This window comes from Dasypus novemcinctus, chromosome 28 (assembly GCF_030445035.2).
Source record: "Dasypus novemcinctus isolate mDasNov1 chromosome 28, mDasNov1.1.hap2, whole genome shotgun sequence".
Taxonomy (NCBI): Eukaryota; Metazoa; Chordata; class Mammalia; order Cingulata; family Dasypodidae; genus Dasypus; species Dasypus novemcinctus.
In genome coordinates this window covers 16,425,862-16,446,291 of record NC_080700.1, presented here as the reverse complement: position 1 = coordinate 16,446,291, position 20,430 = coordinate 16,425,862, and the positions used below count along the sequence as shown (strand labels likewise).

At 49.2% G+C, this 20,430-nt stretch overlaps 1 long non-coding RNA gene across 1 annotated transcript in view; it reads right to left on the bottom strand.

The window, feature by feature from the left end:
- Positions 1-965: 965 nt before the first annotated feature.
- The window catches only part of LOC139437801 (uncharacterized), a 78,248-nt gene continuing 58,783 nt past the window's right edge, over positions 966-20,430 (bottom strand). The window contains exon 2 of the long non-coding RNA XR_011647702.1: positions 966-2,064. This is a non-coding gene — a long non-coding RNA (uncharacterized lncRNA). The remainder of the gene's footprint in view (positions 2,065-20,430) is intronic.

Below are 20,430 nucleotides of genomic sequence, written 5' to 3'. Positions count from 1 at the left end.
GGGACAGGGCCCTTGGATGATATTCCCATCACTGCCCATCTGCTCCTACCCCTCATATCCCAGCTTCTCCACAGGAATCTTGGATTCAGAGAGGAAAACAACCAGGAGGAAGCTCTGCTTCAGGGGACTGTCCTGTTCTGAAAGGCTCGCCCTGCCCTGTCCTGGCCGTGGGGCCTGCACACCTGGGACCTTGAACTCTCCTTCCTCAACACAAGCCCCACTGATGAGACAGTTCTTTCGCACATGCAGAAGCAGAGCAGGTAAAGGGGCTTGAGGGATGCTCAGCTCTACAGAATGCTAGACCATGACGGCAAGCCCGCACCTGATCAGGTCAGCCTCTCTGTAAGGGCCCTTCAGTGACCTCTGCCTTTGGAAGCCTGGAGATGTGGATGGAGGATTAGAGTTTCACAAGTTCTTTCTCTTTTTTTTCTTTTTTTAGACTTATTTTATTTCTTTCTCTCCCTCCCCTCTCCCCCTCCCCCCCCCATTGTCTGCACTCTGTGTCCATTCTCTGTGTTTTCTTCTGCCTCCACTTGCATTACCTGGCAGAACTGGGAAACTGCGTCCCTTTTTTTGTTGTTGTTGCATCATCTTGTAATATGCAGTACCACTCCTGGGTAGGCTGCGCTTTTTTCACCCAGGGTGACTCTCCTTATGGGACACACTCCTTGCACATGGGGCACCCCTATGCGGGGGTGCACCTACATGGCAGGGCCCTCCTTGCCCACTGCAGCACTGCACATGGGCAGCTTTCCACATGGGTCAGGAGGCTCTGGGGATTGAATCCTGGATCCTCCATATGACAGGTGGATGCTCTATCAGTTGAGCCACGTCCACTTCCCACAAGTTCTTTCTAATGACCTTACCTGATTCACAGAAAACTGTTAGAGGGAGCTTAAAGTTGTGGAAAACATTTGATGATATTAAGGAAAAAGAATATGACAAATGATTGATTCCCACAGGCATAAAAAAAATTAAAGACTTTAGTTAAATATAAATGGATCAAGAATGTTAATTAGAATAAAAAATTATGCACTATGAACTGTTCTTTTTATCTTTATATATCCACAGTATTATATATTGAAAAGCTATATGAATGTTACAATGATGGCATTTTATGTAATAAAACCATAATTATAAGGGTCTTAATATGCGTGCAGGGAATTGGATTCAAATACCACATGGTATTGAGATGGAGGGAACAAAATAAGGCACTGGGAATCTTCCCTTTGAGAGGGCCAGGCTGTCCAATTCCTTCTTCAGTTGAGGACATAGAACTCTACATGGTGGAGGGTGGGGTTTAATTTGCCTGGGAATTCTCAAACATTTGAGTTAGGTTGAGGAAAATAACCTCATAAGGATGGTAAATGTAAGTTTTGTTAACATTTTCAAGCATATTTACAAGAGGACCAATTCCCACAATTTACATAAAATTATATATGAACTATATGTATGAATGTAATTAAATATACATTTAGTAACATTACAAGAAATTGGTCTGTGTTTGAATCTTGGGTACATCATTGCACTAGCACTACTTAGAAAAGATGCCATGGCTGTGCTCTGGGAGTCACCTGTTTAGAAGCAAGAAGAGGGAAGATAAATCAAGGATAAGAAACTTCTCCCCAGCTTCTCAGAACCTGGCCCTGGGGATGGGCCCTGAGTACTCGCTGGTGGCCATGAGGTTACCCTGCCGCCCAGCCACCTCCTGTGCCCTGCGGGGAAGGATTTTGTCTGGGCTCACAATGATTTCCCCTAACTGTGTATCTCACACAATGATACCCAATAGTGTCCTCAGTTCTGAGGCTGATCAGTTTTAAATACACTTCGTTCTTGGAAATGTCTCTGGTGATGCTGAGTCCAGGCTGAGAAGTTGGGTGATAGTTTATACTTCTACCACTAATTATCCTGCCGACCCACTCTAGCCTTTCTCCTGGAGCCTGGCGGGTCCGATTCGTCTTATAGTCAGTTAGAGAATCCAGAGGCTTTGCAGGTGAGTGACAGGGTCTGCGAGGGCTCCACCATCAGGTCCTGACTCCCTCAGGGGTACCTGGTGCAGGACACCTGAGGATGAGAAGAGCAGTGAGTCATGTACTTGGATGCATCACCCCATTACCTTCAGGTTTGAATCCTGAGACACATCTGGAAGCTGCCACCAGAAAGAGGAAGAACCATGAGGCTTTCATGTTCTGGGGGATAAGGTCCATGGACCCCAGGAAATATTTTCCAGACTGAGGAGGAACGTGAATTTAAGTAAACGTTTGCTGTGGTCTCATCTGTTCACCTGTGAGGTTATTTGCATTTGGGAGGCAACTTTGTATGTAAAATAAAGGGGATAAAGGGAGGTCCTTGTCCTTGGGAGGAGGAGGCTGCTGAGCCTGTGACAGGCAGTCCTTTCCCTGGACTGCCCCTCCCTGAACTGTACAGGTCTCTTTACTGCCGGGCAGGTAATGTGTTGAATGGGGAGTCAGAGGGAGTATGTTCATTGTGCCTCTGCTCCCAGGGATTGTACAGATATATATACATATATACATATATGTATTTGCATGTGTCCATTTCATATATATGGAATATATAACATGTACATAATTTATAATATGTATGTATACCCTAAAAATATTGAGTATAGTGGATTTGGGTTGGTTTTTGCAGTGTCAGTGGAAGAAAGGATGTTTGGTGCCACTTTTTCCAATTTGTTGATGTCATTTCTCGCTTATTACTTCATGTGTGAAATGTAAGTAAATTGGCAGAGCTGTTTTATATTTTCACTAGGAACTTTAGTGGTATAATCCCCTGGTGGAGTCGGAAAAGCCCAGGGTGTGCCCTCCCCGCTGACCACCGCGACCACCCAGCACCACTCGCCCTGGCCCCTCCTGTGCTGCTGGGCAGGCCAGCCCCACTCACCATCAGCCATCCCTGAACATTGACTGACTTAGGTCCACTCATCTCTGAGTATGCCTTTCTACCTCATATACTGATCAGAACAGGCACTCAACATATTGCAACCTGGCTTTTCAAAAATATTAGTTAAAGATTAAATAATAAATTTTGTTAGGCCTTCATCTGCTTCCAAGCTGGGGAGGCAGCAATGTGAGGTGAAAAGGAGCTGGCCTGGGCACTGAAGTCACAAATGCTTATGCCAGGATTTGGAGATTCAGAAGAACATCCTAAGTCATGTTCCAAGGTTAGGGTCACCATGAGGCATTCAGGAAGTCACGCATGAGGGTACTGTGAGGGGAGGTGCAGGCAGGAAAATGAAATCCACATGGGAGTGAATTTTGTCACTGAGGACATTGTGCTGAAGTTTAAAGTGCATTTTCCAGGGGTGACATATTTCCACATCTCCCAGTTTGGTGCATTGATTTTGAGTTTGACATTTGATTGTGTTTATTCATGCAGATGCCGTTTGGTATACATTGTTTGTTTCACATAACTTTATACCTTTTATTTATCAATGAAAATACCCATATTTAAGTGCATTAATAAAATTTCACTGACCCTCTATCTTTTGTTTTCTTTTGTTTCTTTTCCACTGATTTGGCTCCCTTGTCTGTTTTTGCTCAATGTTTTGCTCATTGTTTGCTCATTGTTGACTTGTTTTCTGCTTGTTTTTCTCATTGTCTAGTCATTTTTTTCTTCTTTATTTTCTACACTAAAAAAATATGAGGTCCCCATATACTCCCCACCCTCCTCACCTCACTCCTCCCACATCAACAACCTCTTCCATCATCGTGGCACATTCACTGCAGCTGGTGAACACATTCTGGAGCACTGCTGCCCCACATGGGCAGTGGTCCACACTGTAGTCTGTACTCTCCCCCAGCCCACCCAGTGGGCTGGACACACAATGTCCAGTGTCTGTCCCTGCAGCACCACCCAGGACAACTCCAAATCCTGAAAATGCCCCCACATTATATCTCTTCTTCCCTCTCCTACCCTCAGCAGCTACTGTGGCCACTTTCTCTACATCAGTGCTACAATTTCTTCCATTGCTAATCACAATAATTCCACAGCAGAACACCAGTAAGTCCACTCTAATCCATACTCTATTCCTCCATCCTGTGGACTCTGGGATGGTTATGTCCAGTCCCCCTCTACATCAAGAGGGGGCTTAGATTCCACATGGATGATGGATGCAATTCTCCTGCTTGCAGCTGTAGGCACTCTTGGCTACCTGGTGTGGTGGTTGACCTTCTTTACCTCCCTGTTCACTGGCCAGGGTAAGTCCAATAAATCAGAAAGTAGGAGTTGAAAGTCTGCTGAGGCTCAGGGCTGGCCTGTCAGCCTGGATGTCACATGGACAATCCAGACATCCAGGTCTCCTGAGTATACACAAACCCCAATGCCAACCAGAGGTCTGGTAAAAGAGAAGAGGCATGTGTAGAAAGGTCATATCTGAGTCCAACACCATCACACTCAGGAACACAAACTCCAAAGTAGGGCCAACTGACATGGCACTGAACTCCAGAGTCATCTGCCATGATCATACAACTGTGGGTCTCTGTAGCCCTCAGAAGAACCAGTACCTGGATTTCTATCTACTTTGGCTGTCTCTGGTACCCTCTGAGGCATGCATAAACATTACCCCTCTGATGACCTTCCAACTCTTTTTTGGAGACTCATAGCCATATAAACTCATTTGTCCTTTCCATTTCCCCCTTTTATCCAAAGTCAAAAAGCATTTTTAACAGCTGATATTACATGTAGGCTGAGATATTCTGCTGGTCTGAGTTGACCCCTTTATTCAAGGTCTTTTTCTGGTTACATCATCAGCTGGTGTTTGGTAGTAATTCCTCGGTGCTTCCTCAAAATTAAAGCCTTTTTCGCCTCAAAGGAGTTTGTCAACAAAGTGAAAAGAGAGCATATACAATGGGAGAAAATATTTGGTAACCATATATCTGATAGGAGACTTATATCCTGTATATATAAAGAACTCCTATGTCTTGAAAATAAAAAGACAAACAACGCATTTAAAAAATGGGAAAAACATTTGAACAGACGCTTCTCCAAAGAAGATATACAAATGGTTAAAAAACACATGAAAAAATGCTCAAAATCACTAGCTATTAAGGAAATGCAAATCAAAACAACGTGATACCATCTTACTCCCATAAGACTGTCTAGTCATTGTTTTTGCTTGTTGTTTGCTTCTCATCTGTTTGTTTTCTTTAGGAAGCATCATACTGAACCAGGAGGTCCCACGTGGGATGTAGGCGCTCGACTGCTTGAGCCACATCTGCTCCCTGAACCTGTATTTTAGGCCATGTAAGCAGAGTCAAGACCAGGTTTATCTTATGCTTTCAATAGGATAAAGAGTGAAATCGTAAGAAGAAACTCCAGATGCTAAAAAGAAGTCCCCTTATACCTCCTGCACAAGCTCTTGGTCCTGTCCCCTAGACTATTTGCTCCTCCTGCCCCCAGCACTTTGTCCTAGTTCTGACCTGGGACTTAAGGGCCCTGAGCCCCTCTTCCCCTGCCCTGATCCTGGCTCCTGAGGTGAAGGCTTCTACCTTCTACTTCCCCTGCTCCTGGCCACTCAGCTACACAGCCTGGAGTGTCTCCTGGCCCTGGCCTTGGCCCTGGCCTCATGATTTTTGAGCTCCCTTGCCCCAAACCTGGTCCTGGCTCCTGGACTCCATGCTCCTGACGCCTTCTGCCCTGCCTGGGCCCTGGACACTAGGGTTTGTGGTCCCAAGCTCTCCCTCCAACTGCTCCAGGACCTGTGTTTTGGACTCAGTAGTGCTGAGCTTCCCCGCACCTGTCCATGTTCCTGGTCCCTGGGCTCAGTGGCCCATAACTCTCCCCCCACCTGACCCCAGTCCAGGTCCCTGGACTCCATGATCCAGAGCTCCCCTTGTACCTGCCCTGTACCTGCATTTTGGCTCAGTAGTCTGGTCTTGAGCTGCCCCTCACCTGCCCCTTATTCTTGTCTCTGAGATACATGCTTCTGACTCCCCCTGTACCCCCTGCACCTACCCTGGTCCTGAGCCTGGCCTTGGGATTCCTGAAAGCCCCCTGCACTCAGTCCTGGTCCAAAGGCAGCTGTAGGCCTGGGCTCCTACCTTCTTCCCTGCCAAGTGGGTCCCATAGCAAATCTTCCATCTTGAGCATTCAGGTTGTTGGCTGTAGGTGGCACCTAGAACTGTCCTAGACAGGAGTCCTGCCCATTGGTGACTGAGCTACAGTGGGGTTCAGTAGTGCTATTGTAGCTGCCCAGCATCTGCAAGCTTCTCTGGGATCCAGAGACCCGTGGGCACTGAACTTGCTCACTCTCCTCTCAGTAGCTGGACTCTTGGGTATCCACAGGGACACTGATGAGTCAGAACAATTGATCACTGGGAGGGAAGGAGAAACACAGACCCTTAGAGAAAACTCCCAATGGCAAAATATGCCCTCTGATGCGTCTGTCTGCACAAGATCCCAGCTCAGTGTGTGTGGCAGAGCAGGGGGATTCCAACCTCTCTCAGGCCCAGGAGTCAGGGGGCTGCTCCAGTCGAACCGCCAGTGGGGGGTGCTCCAGGCGGAGCACCGGCTCTCCAGGTGTGGGGGACGCGCGGTTAGGAAAGAACCACGGAGACCGCTTGAGACAAGAACAGGTCTGCTTTATTGCGGAAGTACACTTGGTTATATAGGCAGGGAAGGGGGTGGAGTATGAGGGGGAGAGCAGGGCAGAGGGGTGGCTGCGGATTGGCTAAAACTGGGGGGGCAGACCTCTGGTAATAAGCCGTAAGCAGTTACTGGGGAAGAGGGCAGATTGTAGGTTGGTAATATGGGCGGGACTGGCGGGAAGGGTGGCAGGGGCTGGAAGGGGAGGAGGGGTGGAGAAAGGCGGCAACAATTGCTCCTTTTGTTTTTAAAAGGAAATAGAGGCAACAAGTTTTGGTGCGCACTGTGGGTGTGAATAACTCGGTGTGCGCAGCAACAAAAGACAAGGATTATGAGGAGGAGGAGGAAAAGGAGGTTATAAGGACGGGTACTGGAATAGGACGAGGGGTGGGGGGAGACCATGAGGACCGGCTGGCCGTGAGCGGACGACATAGCATCTGGCCAGGATGCATGTGCCCGCCATTAGGGTCGGCGCATGCCGGCGCCTGGCGCGCGCCGAGCCTTGCCAGCGAAATGGGCTCATGATGTCCCTGGACCCCCCGCCCGAGGGGGAGGAACAGTTGGGGAGAAGTGAGGGGAGGAAGACAAGAAGCTATAGGCGTGCGGTCTGGAGTAGGTGGTGCGGGCGGAAGGGGCGAGGTGGACGGCTGGGGGGGGGACTCAGCGGTGGCGAGGCGTTGGTAGTGGACTTGTACAAAGGAGCTGAACACTGCATTGGCTTGATCTTTGGCAAGGTGGACTATCCTTCTGATGGCCCAGGGGCCCACAGTGAGGGCTAAGAGGATAATGATAAGGGGGCCTATGCGGCGGCTTGCTCAGTCGGTAGAGGTGGGGTCTGGCTGTGGACGAGGGGTCGGTCCAGCTTTGGACGAGGGGTCGGTCCCGCTTGGGACGAGGCGTCGGTCCCACTTGGGATGAGGGGTCGGTCCAGCAGCAGACGAGGGGTCGGTCTCACAGGGGTTGCGCGGTTTGGCTGACGGGGTCGCCCGGCAAAGCCGGCAACGAAGGGGTCGCCCGGAGAAGCAGGCGATGAACTGGGGACAAGGGAGGCCAGGCCCTTGTCGGGGGCTCTCAGGACTGGAGGGCGCACAGCAGAAGAACTACCGCGGAGACAAGGTAAACACGCAAGTCCACTTTATTGAGGGAGAGGCAACAGTTTTATAGGGGCTGGGGAAGGCTGATTGGTCGAAGCCACGCCCTGTTCTGATTGGTTGCCAGCGAAAGGTCAGTGGGCGGTACTGGACGGGGGAGGGGTGGTGGTTAGGGATTGGCTGTCGCTGTTGCTGGGGGAAGGGGCAGGGTTTAGGGATTGGTGGCTGCTGTTGCTGGGGTGGAGGGCAGACTTGAGTTTCCCACCCACGCCTGGCTGTTGCTGCTGTCAGGGGAAGGGAAAAGGGCAGACTGGATTTTTCCGCCCACGCCTGGCTGTTGCTGCTGTCGGGGGAGGGGAAAAGGGCAGACTGGAATTTTCCGCCCTGCGCCTGTGCAGGGAGAAAGAAGAAGGGTGCCACCCCACAGGCATCATGTGGCACCATCCGGGAGGAGGAGCGGCCGTGGAAGCATGGCTGCCGAGAAGGGGAGACCCGAGGGCACTGGGCGCCCATGCCGAGCTCCCTTCAGGGGTGGCGGTGAGTCCGACCAGCCACCCTATTATGGGGCCAGCGGCTTGGCCTGCCGTGGCTGCTCCCCCGCCAGGCCAGCAAACCACACTTCAGCCCGAGGGGTGACCGCAGGCCTAGGAATGGGAGCAGGTACGGGAGGAGAGAGATAGGTAATATCTTGATCAACCACCTGCCGGAGGGCAAGGGCGGCGATCCCCGTGCCTACTCCAGCGAGACCTAAAAGGGTGGCGACGGGAGGGGGCTGGGGTACAGAGTAGGGGGTAAGCGAGGCTTGGGGTTGTGGGAACTGAGGGAGGCAGTGGCGAGGGGGGTGCCAGGCGAAGGAGCAGGCGAGGTGGAGCGGAGCAGAGAAGGGGGCTGTGCTTTTGGAGGATTGAAAATTTGATTTGGTCCCACTGGGGTGGAACGTGTGTGAATTGGCTCCTTTTTATAGTGATAATGGCACCGTAATCGTAGCCTACTGCATACAGGGGGCTCCCCACATGTGGCCTCGTAACCAGAGGTCGGAGTTGGGGTCTTTGACTGTGAGTGTGATGGTGTTCCATCGAGTAGCATTACACTGGAGAGTGAGGCATGGGTCTTTGTTAGGGGCGCTGGACCATCCGTGGGCGATGGTTTCACACCCCCAGGAAGGACAGTAATAGTGCGCTGGGTCATGGCATCCTCTGGCGGAGGATGGACACATGTAGAAACCTGTGGCAGCCGGGTTGTGTCCCCCCCACTCATTAGATGGAAGGTTCGTGCGTCCAGTGAGGTTGGCGACATCAGTAGTGAAAGAGGGGGCGGAGGCGGTTACGTTCGAGGCGAGGAGCCTTTTTTGTTGCCAGAGGGAGAGGGTCCAATTGAAGGGCTGGTGACTCGGGTTGGCAGCGGCTGGGAGAGCGAGGGGAGCCAGGACGAAGAGAACGGCTGCGAGGCTATGTAGAGGCATCATCTGATGGTGCGGCATCTTGATGATGGCTGGTGCTGGATCCGGGTGAACGGGGCTACCTCTGGGCCGTATTCATTCTCAATGTTATCTCTCACCGAAGGCATAGGGTGCTGATCGTTCGGTGGAACTAATGGGTCAGTGGCAGGCCGAATGCAACGCCCAGGAACCCAGAGCGGCTGCGGCTCAGAATCTGGAAAGACGCAAGCAAAGCCCCTCCCCTGTGCTAGGAGGGGAGCTGGATCTTGCCAACGATTTGTGGCAGGGTCTTTCCAATGGACGAGGGGAACTTGCGAGGGCTGCCACATGGGTCCCCAGTGTTTATGGGTGGGGGAGAGTCCATGGTCATCGAAGGTTAGGAGATTGTGATGAATGAGGCAGGCAGTCACGACGTCGGCGGGGGCCTTGTGGGGAGAGGAGGCCCTTTCTTTTTGAATGAGTAGCTTGAGCTGTTGGTGAGTGTGCTCAACGATTCCTTGCCCCTGTGGATTGTATGGAATGCCAAAATGATGCGTGATGTGATACATCTGCACGAAGCTGGTGAAGGCGGCACTGTGATATGCTGGTCCGTTGTCTGTCTTGAGATCCCATGGAATTCCCATGAACAAAATAGCTTGGCGAAGTGCCTGGACGCAGTGTTTAGCACTTTCCCCCGTAAGAGGGACTGCATAGCACAGATGTGAAAAGGTGTCAATTGCCACATGAAGATATTTGAGGCGGCCAAATGCACTGACATGAGTGACATCTAATTGCCACCTTGAGTTTGAGCGGAGGCCACGGGGGTTAACACCCTGAGGCTGCAAAGGCCCAAGTGGCAACAATGGCGTGCAAGTCCGGCACGCGCACACAAGGTGTTTGCAAGTTTCAATGGGAAGGTCTGGGAAGAGCTTCTGGATGGACCGCGCGGAGAAGTGGAATTGGGAATGCAGGAGCTTGGCTTGATTAACAAAGTCTCCAAGCCGCGGCCTGTCAGCAGGGTTTTCATGTAGGAGGACCGGGTTTACCTGGCAGCTTGACACAGAAGCATCAGCGAGGTCATTCCCTTGAGCCAGAGGTCCTGGTAGGCCAGAGTGGCTTCTGATATGAGCAATGAACCAAGGCTGCTGCCTCGCCTCAAGCAGTCGCTGTACGAAAACGAGCGCTCGATCAATGTTTGAGTCACCCGGTAAGAAAGTGGCAAGCGGGAGGCTGCGGCACACTTGAAGAGTGTATAGGCTGTCAGTGAAGATGTTGAGAGACTGGTTTGGGTGGAGGTTAAGGACTGCAGCGACGGCTAGAAGCTCACCTACTTGAACAGAGAAGTCATTTGCGAACAGCAGTTGCCGTGGCTCAGGATTCTCAGGAGTATATGATGGCAGCAAACGCCGTTTTTGAGGCGTCTGTGAAGGCAGTGATAGCTGAAGGGATCGGGTTCCGTGCAGGCAATGGACGGAACGGGTTGGAAAACGCCAATTGAGACATTCCCTGCAGCAATCGGTGATGAGGATAGTGGTTGTCAAAGGAGCCGCGAAAGAGCTCTACCAGGCTCTGCATTTGGGCATTGTTCATGATGAGGGAGGTAACTTCCTTGGCATCTAAAGGCCAAACAATGGTGTGTGGCGGGATGCCATACGTTTGTATGGAGAGAAGTACTAAGTCAGTGGCCAGCGCGATCCAGGCCCTTGTAAAAGGGCAGATTTTCCGGAGTTTGCTCTTTGACGTATGCAGAAAAAGGAGAGGGCCATCTTGCCACAAGAGACCTGTGGGAGTGATTGGCATTGGCAGAACTAAAGCCAAAATTGGAAGGTTAGGGGAGAACCGCTCCAGGCGGCACTGCTGCAGAGCGGCGCTAACTTGCTGGATGACTTCTCGAGCAGCAGGAGTGATGGTGATGCTGCGGGTGGCTGCAGTTGGTGGGCTGTCTTTGGTCTGCAAGAGCTCGAAGAGGGGTTCCATCTGCGCTGTTGTGATGGGCAGCGCCGAGCGAAGCCAATTGATTTGTCCGCAAAGTTGTTGGAGTTCAGTCAGCGTCATCTTGTGAGAGACATGAATTTGTGGGCTTGTGGGCTGAATGAAGTGATGAAAATGAAAGCCCAAAAATTGAAAAGGAGGTTGGAGGTTTATTTTGTCTGATTGCACGGTAAGTCCGAGGCTTGAAAGGTTTGTCATCACTGCAGAGAGCAGGTCATTGAGGAGCGCGCTGGAGCTCGCTGCTAAGAGGTCATCCATATAGTGGAGAATGTATGTTTGCTCTGGATGAAACTTTGAGCACAGCGGCTCAATGGCATGGTTGACATAGAGCTGACATATGGTTGGGCTGTTCCGCATACCTTGCGGTAGCACTCGCCATTGGAATCGAAGCGCTGCGTCCTGGTTGTTGGTGCGTGGGAGTGTAAACGCAAATCGCGGACAGTCTCGTGGGTGAAGAGGAATAGAGAAAAAGCAGTCCTTGATGTCAATGGTTGCTGCATGAAAATGTTGGGGGACTGCAGTGGGGTGCGGGCATCCTGGCTGAGGTGACCCCATTGGTTTGATATGCTTGTTGATCTCACGGAGATCGGGAGAAGGCGGTATTTGCCAGTGCTCTTTTTGCTGATGACAAAGACTGGTGAATTGTAGGGACTAGTGGATGACTCTATATGCCCTGCTTGTAGCTGCTCTTCGACGAGGGCAGAGAGAGCTTGCAGCTTGTGAGCTGGCAAGGGCCACTGCTCGACCCAGATGGGCTCCTCTGTGTCCCATTCCAGAGGGATAGGGTCAGGTTTTGAGATGGGAGCAGTGGCCCCTAGGAGGGGGGGGCAGCGCAGCTGAGAAGGCTTCTGTGGTGATTCGGGCCTTTAACTGGCTGAGGACATCTCTCCCCCATAAGATGGTCTGGACTGACGAGAGGACGAGTGGGCGAATTTGGCCTTCATGGCCTTCTCGGTCACTCCAATGCAGAGGCTGGGATGTTTTCCAGGAGGTAGCGGCTCCTGTGGCGCCGATGACTTGAGGGCCGGTTTCTAGGGGCCAGTGATTGAACGCGGCGATTTCGAAGGGAACACAGGAGACTTCAGCGCCAGAATCCAGGAGCCCATCGAGCCATTGCCCATCGATCTTGAGCTCTAATGAGGGTCTCTGGCGGCGCGTGATGGGCATTGTCCACATTATGGCTTGGGAATTTTTCGGAGGGCCTCTTGAGGGTGGGGCTGAGGCCTGCCCCGCTGGGAGTTTAAAGGCTGCTGGGAACCTTGGGCAGAACAGCAGTCGCGGGCCCAGTGATATCCTTTTCCACAACGCAGACACGGCATAGAAGGGCCCCTTGGCCGCCGCGACAGTGGGTCTGAGTGAGGCGTTGGGCCTGGCTGGGAGCACTCGCAGACGAAGTGGCTGGGCTGGCCACACCGAAAGCAGACAGGAGTGGGGGCGGATGAAACAGCCATGGCAGAGGCAAAGGCAGCGGTGAGTGTCTTGACTTGTGGGTCGACGTCACGGCAAGCAAGGACCCACTCGTGCAGAGCTTTGTCGCGTATGGGAAGGACTACGGCCCAGAACGGTGCAAGGCACCCATCTATGATAAGTTCTTTGGCCAGCGCAAACTGGGCATCCTTGCTAGAAATTTTTCGCTGACAAGCTTCAAGGACGTGGGCGACAAATGCTGGGAAAGTCTCATTAGAGTCTTGAAGCAGTTGCGCGAGTTTGGTGGGCTGCTTGGTGGAGACTAGAGAGAAAGACTGCTGGACGAGGACTTTTACCCAGTGCCAAAACCCTGGGTCAATTTGGAGATAAGAACGAGGGTCTGCATAATTGTTGGTCCCCGTATATGCATCGGAGGGATCGAGGACGCCAGCTTGGGCATTTTCCACGATTTGCCGGTCAACAGCCGCTTGGTAATGGGCGCGCCATTCAATAAATTGACCCGGCGTCAGGATGGCACGGGCTAGCGCAATCCAGTCATATGGGAGAACGAGTTGGGTCCCCAACTCCTCAAGTAGTTGCTGCGCATAAGGGCTGCCAATTCCGTCTTCCTTCACAGCTTTGCAGAGGGTCCTGACCTCTTCCGCTGTAAAGGGTAGCCAAGTTTGGGGTCACTGCGGCGTGGGCTGCGGATTTAGCGGATACAGCTGGGGGGTTTGAGAAGACGTGGCACCGGGGACTGATGGAGCAGCCAAGGCAGGTGAAGGGCTATTGCCATACGGCGGCGGCAAGGGATAAGCGGAACATGGGTAAGAAAATGGCGGCTTAGCGGCTTCCGGGCGACAACAAAATGGCGGCGGGACCCTTCCGGGCGCCGGCAAAGATGGAGGAGCAGCGACATCCGGCAGTGGACAAGATGGCACGAGGGGCATTTCCGGTTTAGCGGAAGATGGCGACCATGCAGTTTCCAGGCCCGAACCGGATGCTGACTGGGCAGGAAGAGGCAGGTAGAGGCGGGAGGAGGACACCGGCAAAGAAGAAGCTGAATGCGCGCCATCTTGGGCAGAAGTGGGGGAAGAAGGCGGAAGTCCGCCATATTGGGGAGCAGCAGGAGTGGTTTCTGTATGCTGCGGGGAGCTCGGGCGGGGAGGTTCGCGCTCGAGAGCGGCAGCAAGTTGGTTAGACAGAGAGTCAGTGTCGGCGGGCTCATCGGGATCACAGTCTAGAGGCCGTTTAGGAAAAGCTTCATAAACGGCCTCGGTCGGAGCGCCAAGGAGACAGGCGTGAATGGCAACGAGAACGGGTAAGAAGCCTGCTGGGAAGGTGCGTTTCTCGTGCTCCATGGCGGAGGTGACTCGATCTATGAGTCGCGAGTATGTGTCCGGGCTCCAGAGTTGGCAGGTGGTGAGCCACGGATTAAAAGGGAGCAAGAGATCCCAGTACTTTTGGAGCTGCCACAAGGAGACGCGGACTCCATTGGCATCGAGCAGGGCAGCGAGGGCCCTGACTTGAGGCGCCTGACGCAATGACAAAGAGGCACCCATGACGAGATAGGAGTGGGACGATGGCGAGGGGTCCCAGGGCGGGACGACAGCGAGGGGTCCCTACCTGGAGAGGAGGAGGATCGCCAATTACAGCAGCAGCAGAGAGGGGCTGGGGGAGGAGCCGCCACGTTGGGTGCCAGTTGTGGCAGAGCGGGGGGATTCCAACCTCGCTCAGGCCCAGGAGTCGGGGGGCTGCTCCAGTCGAACCGCCAGTGGGGGGTGCTCTGGGCAGAGCACCGGCTCTCCAGGTGTGGGGGACGTGCGGTTAGGAAAGAACCACGGAGACCGCTTGAGCACAAGAACAGGTCTGCTTTATTGCGGAAGTACACTTGGTTATATAGGCAGGGAAGGGGGTGGAGTATGAGGGGGAGAGCAGGGCGGAGGGGTGGCTGCGGATTGGCTAAAACTGGGGGGGCAGACCTCTGGTAATACGCCGTAAGCAGTTACTGGGGAAGAGGGCAGATTGTAGGTTGGTAATATGGGCGGGACTGGCGGGAAGGGTGGCGGGGGCTGGAAGGGGAGGAGGGGTGGAGAAAGGCAGCAACAAGCGTGGTCCTGGAGGGCACTCTACAGGGGAGATTTGAGTCTAGGTTCACACTCAAGAAAGTGTGTACACCCAACACCATTACAAGTTCTCCCTTGCCTCTGTAATTCCCCCAACCTCCTCTTCCAACCCACTGCCATGTCCCAAGATAACTATTGATCTTCTTTATGTTACAGTGGATTAGTTTGCATCTTCCAGAATTTAAATAAATTGAATTATAAAGTACTTGCATTTATTTCTTTACCTTCTATCACTCAGTATACTTTTCAGTAATGCATCCATGTGCTTGTGAGTACCATTCATTATTCTGAGTTATATTCCTAGTATTCAAATATATGCAAAGAGCTCAATATGTTTATTCACCCGCTGATATATATTAAGACTATTTATAGTTTCTGGATATTAAAAAGAAGTCTAATACTCAGAGAAAACAATTTCTATTTTTTTTTAAAGATTTATTTATTAATTTTTCTCCCCTTCTCCCCCACCCCCACCCCGGTTGTCTGTTCTGTCTATTTGCTGCATCATCTTCTTTATCCGTTTCTGCTGTTGTCAGAGGCACAGGAAACTGTGTTTCTTTTTGTTGCGTCATCTTGTTGTGTCAGCTCTCCATGTGCATGGTGCCATTCCTGGGCAGGCTGCACTTTCTTTCACACTGGGCAGCTCCCCTTATGGGGCGCACTCCTTGTGCGTGGGGCTCCCTTACACGGGGGACATCCCTGCGTGGCACAGCACTCCATGTGTGCATCAGCACTGTGCATGGGCCAGCTCCACACGGGCCAAGGAGGCCCGGGGTTTGAACTGTGGACCCCCCATGTGGTAGACGGACGCCCTAACCACTGGGCCAAGTCTGAATCCAACAATTACTATTATTTCTACAAAAACAGCAAATCAACAACTACAAAAACTGAACAAACTGCAAATTAACTAGTTGAGCTCAGTACATCAGGTAATTGAAATCACAGGGCTTTAAGCTTGAGAGAGGCAGATACCTGCAAGCAGAAAGAGTACCTAAACATTAGTTTACCTGGGGGAGATATCAGCAGTTTACCTAGGGGAGATGTCAGCAGATGGGATTTACACTAATAGAAGATCACACTAGCATTTGTAATCAATTTCTTAAGACAGTGTGATCAAGGCATAAGACCAACAGGCACATGTCTAGAAGGATTCACCCAGCATTAGGGAGAATTGGCACCACGTTCCCCCCTTCCTGGTGGTGCTGCCTGGGGGAAAGGAAGGGCAGCCTCTGCTGAAAAGTGCACAGACCCACCTCCCCAGCTCCACTGCAGATGAAATAATCTGATGGGGGCAATCACCATGGCCTTTATCCTACAGGTGAAATCCCACAGAAACTGGGAGGGATTAGATTCTACTACCCAAACTCTCTCACTGCCTCCTCTACCTTCCCTCAGGAAAAAAACGTTTTCCCCAGGACAGGCACTGAGTCACAGAAGACACTGAGGGAAGGAAAACCACTCCAGTTGTTTGAGGGAAGAGATGGGAAAAGCAACACTCTCCCCTCAGGAACAGGAACCTGTGCTAATTCCTCAACTGCCCACTGAGGAGGAGGGCCAGGGACACAGGGACTTTCAGCTGGGAGAGCTGAAAGGGGGAACGCTCTCTGCAGAGGGCACAAAGAAAAATCCCAAGTCAAAAAGGCAGAAAAAAACAAGTTATCAGTAGTAGAAACTAACATTTTGGTGGCCAGAGCAGAAAAAAATCAACTCAGGTAGACATGGCAACAACAACCTCCATGTCAGGTCTGGCTCGACTCAGACAACCCCACAGTAAAGCTTAGCAGAAGGTGGGGGTGATCACACTGAAGCAGCAATAAAGGAATGAACACTACAATTAATAATAACATAAAAACGATATAACAATATCTATTCTCTAACACAACATATCTAGCTTTCTACAAAATTTTTAGAGTAAATCAAAAAGCAAGAAAGAATTCTTCACAACTACTCAAATGAGACTAATATGTGATCCAGATACAGGAATTAAAATAAAAAAATACATATATATATATTTTTAAAGATTTTTTATTTATTTCTCTTCCCTTCCCCCCCAGCCCCAGTTGTCTGTTCTCTGTGTCTATTTGCTGCGTGTTCTTTGTCTGCTTCTGTTGTTGTTAGCGACATGGGAATTTCTGTTTCTTTTTGTTGCGTCATCTTGTTGCATCTGTTCTCCGTGTGCACAGTGCCATTCTAGGGCAGGCTGCACTTCCTTTTGCACTGGATGGCTCTCCTTAATGGGGCGCACTCCTTGTGCATGCGGCTCCTCTACCCAGGGGACACCCCTGCATGGCACGGCACTCCTTGTGCGCATCAGCAAAGCACATGGGCCAGCTCCCCACGGGTCAAGGAGGCCTGGGGTTTGAACCACGGACCTCCCATGTGGTAGACAGATGCCCTAACCACTGGGCCAATTCCGCTTCCCAAAATAAAAATATATAAACAAGGAATTTAATGCACTATGATTAATATGCTGATGTTCTTTTTGTTTTTTATTTTTTTTAACAGATAACACAAAACATGTGAATCCAGTGGCAATGTCACTGCCATTTTTCAGGTGAACAAACTCCGAGCAGAATAGAGGAGCTGTGTGCTCTGCTGAAGAGCTCATCGCTGGTGAGAAGTCCCAGCGTCTGGGCCTGGGCTCCCCACTGAGACTGCTCCCATGAACCAGCAAAAGCACATCTTGTGACATTCTGAGTTAGGCTTCAGAAGCCCTCTCTCAATACTGGTGTGATTTTGCTGCATTCCAATCTTTACTTAAAGAGCATATAGATTTTCAGGGTTCGTGTTGACTAATTTGTCGGAGTCTCTGATATTTCACATGTCATTATCTCTCTCTTGCTACTTCTGCAAGATGCCTTCATTTGTTTATTTGCAACAGTTTTATTGAGATATAAATTACATGCAATAAATTGCATATATTTATTATTTCCAGTTTGGTAAGTAATCACGTATGTGCATACCCATTAAACATACATTCTTAATTCCTACCTCCAATTCATTCTCACTTCCTACTCTGTCCAAAGACATCAACTGATATTGATTTTTGTTTGTTCTTATTTAGTCTCCATCTTTGAGAATTTATAAAAATTGAATTGTACAGTATATACTTTTGTTAAGTTTTAATCCCTGTACTTATTTGGGATTGCACCCTTTTTAGTGGCTATGAGGCATTCATTGATGTTGTTGCTGAGTTCTTTTCTAATGGTTTCTTAGAACACCAGGTATTTATGTATTTACCTGTACATGATTACTTGGAAAGTTTCCAGTTTTGAGCTTTTACAGAAAAAGCTACTGCAAAGGTTTATTATATAAAAATCTGAAAAAAACGTTTGATGCATTAGATGATTGTTGTAACTGTATGCTGTTTACAAGAAAACCAATTTAAATTTAAGAGGTGCAAAGGGGAAAAAGCAAAATTTGAAGAGAAAAGAAGAAAGAAGGAAAAAAGAGAAAGAGGGAAAAGAAAGAAAAGAAAGAAAGAAAGAAAGAAAGAAAGAAAGAAAGAAAGAAAGAAAGAAAGAAAGAAAGAAAGAAAGAAAGAAAGAAAGAAAGAAAGAAAAAGAGAGACAGACCTTGAAACCATGGACAAAAAGAAAGCATCAGTATATTTGATACTTTTATCTTGCACTGCTATAGCAATTTCATTACAGGCCAAGGAGAAAATAAAACTACCATATTGAATAAATTACTAAAACTTTTCTACTTTGAATAGTATTTTCCATTTGATAGATTTATGGTCATGTCCTGTTCAAAAAGACAAGATTCTTACCATATTTTAAATATTATTATAGGTTGCCACTGAAAGAAAAAATTTACATTGTCACTGAACATCAAGGTTGAAAATCTGACCTGCATGAAAAATAAACCTAAATGTGAATAAAAGAAAAAACATTATTATATTATAGGACTTCAAAGATAAAGTCCTCACAATGTGCCACCTAAATGTGGATACTCGTTCTGCTTGGAGTTGCTTAGATGTAGGGTTTCCTTGCTTCTGCCCTTGTCACTCTTATTCTGCATTTTTAACCAACAGTATTCATTAAGGCAAACATATTCTTTTCTGAAGAGGTCTTAAGCAAATTGTGGACAAATTACAAACTTTTAGCATTAAAAGAGGTTAAACACATACATAGCCTTGAGTAACATAGATTAAGTATCTTTTTTCTTGGACTAGTGACAAGAAAAGGTGAACAATGTCAAAAAGTTTAAAATTCAGCACACAAGCCATTCCTAACAGTGCTTCTGTACCTTTAAGCTCTTAACAGTATAGAATTTATGTAAATGCAATAAGGAATTCAAGCTTGGCATTCCACCCAAGCAGGATTTTAAACTATATATACAGAAAGGAGATGATAAATACAAAATTAGAAGGATACTTCTGTTTTTCCTTATAGATTTGAAAATTGACAAACATTTTAAAAATTTATTTTTACTGTCTTTTTTTAAAAGATACATTGAGCACACAAAATGTTACATTAAAAAATATACGAGATTCCCATATACCCCACTCTCCCCCACACACACACTCCTCCCACAGCAACAACCTCTTTCATCTATGTGGCACATTCATTGCATTTGATGAATACATTTTGGAGCATGGCTACACAGCATGGATTATAGTTTACATTGTAGTTTACATTCTTCACCAACCCATTCAGAAGAGTTATGGCAGGATATATCATGTCCTGCATCTGTCCTTGCAATATCACTCAGGACAACTCCAAGTCCCAAAAATGCCCCCATATCACACTTCTTCCTCTCCCTGCCCTTGGCAAGTCCCATGGCCACTGTTTCCACATCAATAATACAATTTCTTCCATTGCTAGAATCACAATAGTTCTATAGTTGAATACCAGTAAGTCTACTCTAATCCATATTTTATTCCTCCATCCTATGGACCCTGAGATGGTGATGTCCACTTCACCTCTAAATCAAGAGGAGGCTTAGATCCCACATGGCTGAAGGGTGGGATTCTCCTGCTTGCAGCTATAGATTTTCTCAGTTCCCTGGTGTGGTGATTGACCATCCTCAGCTCCTGAGCTGACCTAAGTCCAATGAACCAGAGAGTATGTATTGCAACTCTGCCGAGGTTCAGGGCCCAGCTGGCACATGATCAGTCCAGAGATTCAAGTCTCCTGAGCATACACCAAACCCAGCACCAACCACAGGTTCGGTAAAAGTGACAGAAGAGGCATGTGTAGAAAGGTTACATCTGAGTCCAATTCCATCATACTCAGGAGCACAAATTCCAAAGTAAGGCCCACTGGCAAGGCACTGAACTCCAGAGCCATCTGCCATGACCATAGGACCAGGGTGTCTCTGTAGCCTTCAGAAGCACCTAGGTTTTATCTACTTTGGCTGTCCTGGGATCCTGCTGATCTGTGCCTAAGTGCGACCCCTATGATGACACTCCGACTCATTTTGAAGTCTCTTAGTCATATAAACTGATTTGTCTTTACCATTTTCCCCTTTTATTCAAGGTCTTTTTCTAGATGCATCACCATCTGGTGCTTGGTAGTATTCCCTCAGCACCAGGGAGGTTCATCTGCGGGAGTCATGTCCCATGCTGGGGGAAAGGTAATGCATTTACATGCTGAGTTTGGCTTAAAAAGTGGTCATATTTGAGCATTATGGAGACTCCCAGGAGGTAACTTTTTTTTTTAAAGATTTATTTATTTGTTTCTCTCCCCTTCTCCCCACCCTGGTTGTCTGCTTTCTGTGTCTATCTGCTGCATCATCTTTGTCCGCTTCTGTTGTCAGTGGCACAGGAATCTGTATTTCTTTTTGT